Raw genomic sequence first — 9,722 nt, forward strand, 5'->3', positions numbered from 1 at the left:
TTTAAAGTTTTTAATGTTCATAACTAAAAAGTAAAAAGTTTACTAACTTGAACATAAACAGACCAATAACCTCTAGTATTGGCAATAAAACCAGAACTACGTTTACTGATTTACCTATCTCACTCTTTTAGTTAAAGAGTCTCAAAAGATAGATATAGATATAAATATAAGACCTACTAGTTATCCGACATTTGTAAATACATCATCATACCCAACCAGGGTTGCACCAGCGACAACCCAAAATCTACAACTTTAAACATCTAAACCAAAACCTATGTAAATTAAAAGTCAACCCACCACATTATGGTGAATATTCCATAAACAGCTATATATATATATATATATATATCCCCTCATTAACCCCAAAAAAGTCAACTAGTTCACATCCGGGTCAACCGAAAAGTCAGGCTCTTCAGGCTTCAACAACTTAGCCCTCTGAGCAATCCCCCTTCTTGTATTCTTAGCAAACCTCAAAGCCAAAATCGGCAAACCAAGATTTGACTTCACCTGAGCCGTTGGATCATCATCTTGACTTTGACCCTGTTCTTGTTCTTGTTCTTGGCCATCATCCTCATCTTGACCTTCATCATTATGGTCAACAAAAGACTCCATTGTTGACAGGTTTCTTGCCATTGATCTTCTTTTATGCCTTCTCCAAGCCGCCTGTATAAAACAAGCAGCCCATGTTCTCCAATGGTGAGAATAATGCCTAAAAGTATGCTGCAATTTCTTACTATGAAGTCTTCTAAACTGATTCGCAACAAATTTCAAATCTTCGGCTCGTAAAGCAAATGCTTCGACTTCAGTTAACGATCGAACGGTCCGGGTTGACGACGGTAGGTTGACCGTTGACTTTGGATGTAATGCCCACGCCAAAAGCTCCTCACCGCAAAAGTCACCGGGCCGCATACTAATCAAGTTAAAAAACCCCGTCCGGCCTCCGTTCGTAGTCGAACTTTCAAGCCGTCCTCTTATTATGAAAAACATTTCGGTAACCGGGTCGCCCTCGCGAACCAAATATGCGCCTTCCGTGCTTAAAGATGAAACCAAACGCTCGCATATCGCGTCTAGTAGTTGGTCGTCCATTTGCGAGAAGAATGGGACACGTCTAACGAGGTCTAAGCATAGGTGGCGTTGGATGTCGCGGCGGAGATCCGCGGGTAGCCCATGAAGGATGGCTTCTTCGTTGACCCCACGTGTCGCAACCCATTTGTATTGAACGAAACGGCGGACACGTTTACGTAAGTCTTCCGGGAGTTGTCGGTGTTGCATCCATTCCTCCGTGTCGCGTCTCCTAAGACGCCATTCTTCGAGTCTCATTGGAGTCTCATTGTTAATGATTGCAGGTACGTCTACAAATATTATTAAAACATAATATAAAAGATTTAATTAATTACATAATAATAAAAGCTTTGATTAATTCATTAAAGTGATAATTAAGTACCTGCATGTTGCCGATCAAGTGAGCAAATAAAACGAGACCGACAATGGCAATAAGTATGGCAAATGTTGTCTCGCCTATAAACGTGGTTGTTGACAAGTTTTGCCCGTATGAACTGGAAAAATAATATAAAGTTGAATGAATTTGGAATATACTGACACAATATTGTTGATACTTAAGTTATATTTAATTTGATGAGAAAATGAAGTAACACTTAAATCGCCAATAGGTTTGGATGAAAATAAAATCTGAATAGATACTTTATTTTATCCAAACTAATCGCAATTTATAGTAAGTTAATACCAAACAAAAGTTTGACATATCGACATCAACATTGCTGACAATTTCTATATTTGTTAAAAAAATATGATAACATGTAGTTTAACAATTAATTTCGATAAAAATAAAACCTAAGTTGAAACATTATTTGATCCAAACTGATCACAATTTACAACGTTATTTTATCATGTGGTAAAGCTTAAAAAGTAAATATTCATATCATTACAAAGAAACAAAGATGCTGTAATCACGTCTTTTAAATGATGTAACATGTTAAGAAGGCACACCTTAGTTGTTGTAATCCCCACCACAGACAATAAAAGTATTTATGCAAGAAACTCGAAGATATAACATTCTTCTGGACCGCACTTTCAAATATTCCATATTTGAAGCTTCCATCAGCAGTACATTCCTTGAATGCGGTTGTCACGTTCGCACAATTTTGGCGGTCACCATGGTTGACAGTGCTGCAATCAAGAAAGCTTGATTTACAAAACTTTTCGGCTTTGTATATAGATTTCCAGCATGACATGTGTCGGTCAATTGATAGCAAATACCAAGCTGCACCCAATACCTAATTACCAAGAAAAGAATGTATAGAATCAGAAAATTAAGAAATGAGATTTGACCCATTTAGTTAAATGGGTAGATTTGGGTTGTGTTTAATTGAAACAGGTCCATGTGCCAAATAAGAAAAAGGGTCTAATAGATGGGCATGGCTGTTTGACACAACACAATTCACGGGTTTGGGCTTAGTATAAATAGGTACAGGACGAACCAGCAAACATCTTGGCTAAACGGCCATGTTTGTGTCAACCCTTTTGTCAGTTCATCAATTTTTTTTTATTTTATCTTTTTAAATGTGTTTTATATCAATATATATGACTTAAAAGAGAAATTTGCATAAAACTTTATAATTAAAATGCAACTCTTTTATATACATGTGTAGTTTTATTTCGTAATTATAAAGTACTAATTTGTGTTAAAATAAAAACACTCGGCTTAAATTTTTAGGTCTGTCTTAGGTCGGCCCCACGAACACGACCTGTTTTAAATGAAAGCAGTAATATTATTTATGTAACCACAACAAAAGTAGTTATCAAACAAACCCGACCCGACCAGTTCAACATGTATCAAACAATGACACGTCTCAGTCCAAACCCATTTTGACCCGTTACCAGCTCGTTTAGGGTTTCAGATACACGTACATGACTAGCAAGCATATACAACATTAAGTTATATGCTGCCCCTGCCCAAGCGGTCTTTGTCACAACTCCCGTTGCCTTCACAAGTTCGGAACTTAACGGAAAAATAAGATATAATCTTGGAATATATTGTAACAAAACAATTAACGCAAGTGCATTATTATTGTGATTGGCCCGTGAGCTCCTACTTGCAGGTATGACAAACCATATAACAATCTGCACAACATCCCACAAAAATATCAACACCATATACAAAGCTTGTAAGCATGCCGAACGAACACAAATGGAGCATGATCGTGTTCGTTCAACTTTAACCAAACAAACGATTGAACACAAACAACTAAACAAATAGGGTTTTCTTGTTCGTGTTTGTTCGTTAAGAAAACAACGTGTTTGTTTATGTTCGTCATTACAGTATAAACGAACGCTCCACGAATGTAAACCAACAAACATTGCTGAAAATAGATGAAGAAACATAAATTGTAATGAACTTACAGATTTTAACAAGTGAAAATGAACAATGTGCGGAGCCTAAAAAGGTTATTAAAACTCGACTAAATTGTAATGAGCCTAAAAATTTTAATTTATATATTAATGAACGTAAACGAATGAACTCAAATAAATGTAAACTAACAAACATAAATGGACATAAACAAATGAACATACACAAATTTAAATGAATGAACATCTAAGAACGTTCACGAACATAAATGAACGAACGAGACATGTGTTCAAGTTCATTCGCTTAACTAAATGAATATAAAAATAATGCGTTTGTGTTTGTTTATGTTCGTTTATTAAATAAAAGAGTCCCCCTCCGAACAGTTCACTTGGTTTTAACATGTGCGATGTACTCTGATGCGTTTTGATCGAAAAAGCTTACGCGCAATGCGTGATCCAAACGCATCAAGTATGTGAGGTGTTTGTTATTATAAAATATTTAAAGATACTATTCTAACTTGTTAACTTTTGAACACACATAAAAAAAGATCAGCGATTAAAATAAACAACTAAAATAAAAGCTATAGTACCACCAAAAAAGTTTCATGTATAACCAAAATAATTCTTTTATATCTATGTGTACAAGTAGTCTATGCATACGGTAAAAGTAACCAATGCAAGCTTTAACTTTAACCAAAAATGTGTGCATCAGACCGCATAGCACATTATGCAGTTTAAAGCACATCATCCGCACATCATGGAATCGCAACGCAATGTGCATTATATGCATCTGATGTGCGCATTTTATAACCAAGACGGTACACGAAAGGTTAACTGAGCGTTGAGATTGTTTACAGGCCTTGAATTTTTGAAAGAACTAACATAACATAACTAAATAAATAAATAATTCAAAAAGTACCTGAGGAAGCGGCAGTGTTGCAATAAGATCAACAAAGAAATCGGTTCTAATATATCGTCTAGATATCTTCTTCGGGTCCATAACGAGCTCGCCCCGACCGAAAACCCGTGAGCTCGGGGCAACATAAGCGGTTCTAAACTTAATTACAACATGTAACATGTAGAATAAGTCTGCTATTGTGCGGAAAGCGGTCACGATGATCCTTAAATTTAAGTCGGTTTTAACGCACCATGAATCTTCATCCACTCTTACACCAGGTAAGTAAAAATATAGCGGGTCTATAAATAGTGCTAACAAGCATGAAACAATGAACACGCGGTTCCATTTTAACACAATTTCACTACCCGGGTCAAGTATCCGTTTTCGCCAAGGTTCATGATCCTCAGGAAACAAATTGCTGGTTCCTTGTTTAGGGTTAGGGGGATTGTTGACTTTTCCCTTCACGGGTAACCCAAAATTGTACCCAGATGTTGACTTTTCGAGGTGTAAAGGCTCGGTTGGAACTTTTCCCCACACGAAATCACTCTTTTGCTTGCCATTTGCATAGAACCTGAAAAAACAATCAAGAAGTATCATAACTGGGAGTAATCAATCAATTTAAATTACAATTATGTTCTTCGATTTCACTTAGGCATAAACACAAACACTTGGCAGGCAATCACGGGTCAATTGATTCATACAAAACAAATGCAGGGTAATCAAGTTAACTACAATTCTGCTCTTCAGTTTCACTTATCTTGAATAATTTACTGAATTTGGTTAACTATTTGTAGCTAGGCATAAACACAAACACTTGGTGGGCAACCAACTAATACCATGTTAAACCAAACATATACAACCTTTTAGTTCCATAAATACAAAATCAATACACAAAATTGCAAACAGATTGAAGCTTTTTAACAGCCAAAGATCGAAATTGAAGACCCAGATCAACAACACTAACCTGACAAGCTTCTCTTTGTTAACATCCATGAGTTGATGAAGATTAAACCCTAATAATGATCAATCACTGATGCATAGGTAGCTGTGGAGAATTGAGATCGAAAATGAAACCCTAAGTATTACTACAGTAGTATTGTTGTTTGGGGAAATTATATGAGAGAACAATTATTGGGTATTTTGTATTTGTATTGTTGTTTGTTAAAAGAAAGTATATATGAAGGGAATATTATTATTATTATTATTATTATTATTACATTAATTAAGTTGTTTTCAGTTTTGAAGGATCATTCTAGGAATGATGAAAAGGTATAATCAGATGTGATTAAATTAAAGAAATAAAGAAAAAAGAAAAGAAATAGTGTGATTTGTGGGGAAGATTTAGTGAAAGAAAGAGAGGAATTTAATTGATTGAATAAATAAATGGGAAAAAGATGTTGAAAATGGTGTCATAGTCACGAGTGATGAGTGGGCCCAGTCATAGTTGTTGACTCATGATCTATGAAAAAAGTTATTTAAAAGAAGGGTGTGATGATTTTAATAATACTCTAGATTTGTTATTTTATATTATCATAGCGTTATGGAAATAATGAATGATGAGGTTCATGAAATTTACTTCATGTCATGTCATAACTCACACATATTATCATAACGTAAGAATGATGAAAATATATAGGTTCATGAAATTCACTTCTTGTCAACGATGATACGTTAAAAACAAGATGAATTTAGTATGTTTTATGAAGTGCATCTTCTTTTTGTTTGTAAAATTTAAGCTTTTTATTTTGTTTCAAATGATCACTAAATCAATCATGTCTTGGAATCCATTTTAGAAGCTCATCCCCATCCTGCCATTTTTTGCTTGAGGATTGATGTATCGATTGACAGAGTTTCATTGTGGTTATAGGACAGGATGGTGAAGATGGAGAGACCAAGAAGGTAGAGGTGTTGATCTAACAAAAAGAAAGTAGATGTTATATACTTGTGGGTAAATATATTCATTTAGATTGATGAAAATTTCAAACCAATAATGTAAAGTTGTATCTTACATAGTAACTTTATTTAGTACAAATCTGGATGTATGTAAACAAGTAAATCTAACTATACTATTAAAGCAATAGGCTTTAAGTTCATTTCCCCTATTCTTATTGGTTGTTGATTAAACATTCCATGTATATCAATCACTTGTCAAATTTTCATCTTAGTAAAATAAATCAAAAATATATTTAAATAAGATATAATAAATACTCTTTAATGATTCTCTTTCATATTTAATTTAATTTTAATCTTGAATCTTTTGTAATTATTTTTCAAGTTAATAATTAGAATTCACAATTTTGACTCCGGGCTAATTAAATTCATGTTGGAGAATTTCTATGCAATTAATGATATTTACGAAATTATCACTACTAAATTTTATCAAGTTTTATCAATTTATTTTATCACATGTAAAATACTCATTTATTTGGGCGATGTTCTTACCATTAAACATTTCTCTTCAAATAATTATAAATATCATTAAACAAACCTTTAGGAATAAAATAATAAAAATCATCCACAAATGTGAATTTCGTCATATATACTGTTATGAAATTTTAATCTTTAAACCTTTTAATAACCTAACAAAAGGAATTATTTAATTATGGAATTTCTATATTCTAATTATTTATTAATTATTATTTGATTAACTATTTGACTAAGCATCCATAAGGCTTACCATAAAATGGAAATGTTCACCGAGAATAATTATTCATAATAGCAATTAATGATTTAAATATGAGGTTGATTTGAAATTACGGAATTATTTAATTAGGAATTATTTAATTACGGAATTTTTATATTTTAATTAAAGGTGGTATATCATTTGATTAAGCATACTTAATGTTTACTATAAATACCAATTTTGACCCAATGAATGATTCTAAATTCAGCAAATATTGATTTAAATATATGGTGTTGATTTTACTTTTAAATATTCTAACTGATAATATTCTAATTGATAATTATTGTTCAGTTCTATTTAAATTTTGTTAATGTTAATTAATAAAAACCAAATTAGTAACTTATTTGTCCATACATTATATTAAGTACTTAATTATGTAAATGTTGATTGCAATTATATTATTTAAAGTAATTTTCTAACTTTCAATCATATGATTCAGTATATAAATATATCATACTTTATTATAATTTTATAATTTAGATATACCATAAATTTATATTTTAGATATACCCTATTATATTTGATGATTAATTATATTATTGTAAATACATAAAATTGTAACTTATATTTCTGCATTATTTGTTTAATCCATATTTAAATATAGTGTAGACTTAATTGATATGAATTTAATTGATATGAATATCATTATTTATACTTATAATCTAATTTAGGAACATTACATTTTAGTAATTCAAATGTTAAAAAATAATTAATACTAATTCCTTACTTTTTGTCCTTATTTTAACTTGATTGAGATTCCCTAATTTTTGGTTTCTAATTAACTCCCTATACACATTCCTACTATAATCCACTCTCTCAAAATTCAATCTCTATAAATACTTAACATTCATACGGTAATTCTTACATTATCAAACCTTCTTTAACAAAAACGATTATCTTTGTTTGTAAGGTTTTTAATTTTTGTTGTGTTTACATACTCCCATTTTGTTATGTATTTTTTGGCTTAAAAGTCTTATTGTTGGAATTATTTAATTACGGAATTTGTATATTTTAATTAAAGATGTGTTTCACAGCCCAAACACATCTCTCAAATTCCTACGAATTTGAAAGTCACTTGTATGGACTCAAATTTGTTAGTTTTGATGAGATGTAGAATCCTCTGTTTGCAAGACGAAATGATATTCTTACACATTCATTATTATTTTATATCATTCATACAATTTTTTACTAATGTTAATATTAATGTTTCAGGGTAATAGAATTCAAGCATATATACGGAAGTCTTGCATTCCCAAGCATGATGTTTTATATCAATTACAATTATTTTTGTTTTATGTTTTGTTTATATATATATTAATAATTATATGATTTTTTCTTATAATTTCTTTAGGTTATATATCAAAATCGAAGATTTAATCGAGAGCTTCACTATTTCGTTTTTCCGGTAACGCGATTCAAATTTTCCGGTTGTAAATTCTAACATCAATTTTAAATTTTTTTCACATGATTCAAATCTTCCATAATTTGTAATTTATTAATTATGTGATATTAATATTTAATTTTATCATTTCGGGTTATTGTCCCCAACTTGATATAGCTAATTAATTTCATGGATTGAGGATTGTTTGATAAGATGACTTTTATTTTTGTTTAATATTAATGTATATTTTTGTTAGTTTTCATGTATTTATTTATTTTTCAAAATTTATGTAATTCAACTTATTATTATATAATCCGGAAATAAATTTAATTGATTATTCTATAAGACATTAAATTATCTATAGTAAGATAATGAATTAAATTTTTGTTGGCCAAAGTCCAATTAATTTACCAATGTCAACGTAATTTAAAACGTTATTATACTTTCCAAGATTATCTTACGTACATTTTTAGATTTATACACATTTAATATGGCATTTTAGAAACCGATTTTCCCCATTCAAATGTCATATATATATATATATATATATATCAAAATTCAATTCTGATCATTTATATGAATTTACAAAAATATGGTATAGAGTCTGAATTTCACCATTTGTTAAAAAATATCTTTGTCAAATCCAATTTAATATATTTTCATGATTTTAATTACGTAAATACAATAATAAAGTTTCCATGATTTTCATTTATTTCCACATTTCCATGATTTTATTATTGGTCAAATTCTACTTAAAATTTTATATTATCTATATACTATTTCTTATTAATATTAAATGTATTTTATTAATATAGCCGGCTATTAAGCTTAACAAACTTATACCATATTAAATACGCAATTTGAAAAATTTAAAAGATGTTTATAGTTTTCAATCTCATCAAACTTTACATTTACCTTTTATTTATTTTAACTATATATTATGTAGTTAGTCGACTTCAAAAAAAATAGAAAGTTTTTTGATTTTTGAATTCTAACAAAATATTTAATACAGTTGATTATGTAAATTAATTCAGATTCCTTAATAAGTAAAAAATTTGACCATCAATTTAGTCTTAAGTATGACTATTTAGATCTTATTAAATACGGAAATTGATAAATTTAAAATAATTTTTATAGTTTCTAATCCCTATCAATATTAATTTCTTCAATCACAACAAACTTTTAATCTTATATATTTGACAAATTGTTAATTAGACATGAATGTCAAAATTAATGTATAAAATTGAAAAAATAAATAAATATATAATGAAATTGATTATTAAAGAAGGTACTAATCATCATTATTTATTTTAATATAAGCAAACATTATTTCACCAATCACAACGAAAGTTAAAAGATTTTTATACTTTATAGATCAGTTGTTATCATTTTCC

General features: G+C 30.1%; 1 pseudogene across 1 annotated transcript; it reads right to left on the bottom strand.

Moving 5' to 3' along the window:
• Positions 1 to 101: 101 nt before the first annotated feature.
• On the bottom strand, positions 102 to 5,464 carry LOC143559293 (cyclic nucleotide-gated ion channel 17-like; annotated as a pseudogene). The gene is made up of 6 exons (XR_013139910.1): positions 5,229 to 5,464; positions 4,286 to 4,835; positions 2,929 to 3,141; positions 2,008 to 2,294; positions 1,445 to 1,556; positions 102 to 1,352 (listed from the first exon to the last, which is right to left on the bottom strand). The product of XR_013139910.1 is annotated as a cyclic nucleotide-gated ion channel 17-like (transcript).
• Positions 5,465 to 9,722: the final 4,258 nt, after the last annotated feature.

This window comes from Bidens hawaiensis, unplaced genomic scaffold, assembly GCF_021521415.1.
Source record: "Bidens hawaiensis isolate Kalapana, Puna unplaced genomic scaffold, B.hawaiensis_p1.1 tig00019802_1, whole genome shotgun sequence".
Classification (NCBI taxonomy): Eukaryota; Viridiplantae; Streptophyta; class Magnoliopsida; order Asterales; family Asteraceae; genus Bidens; species Bidens hawaiensis.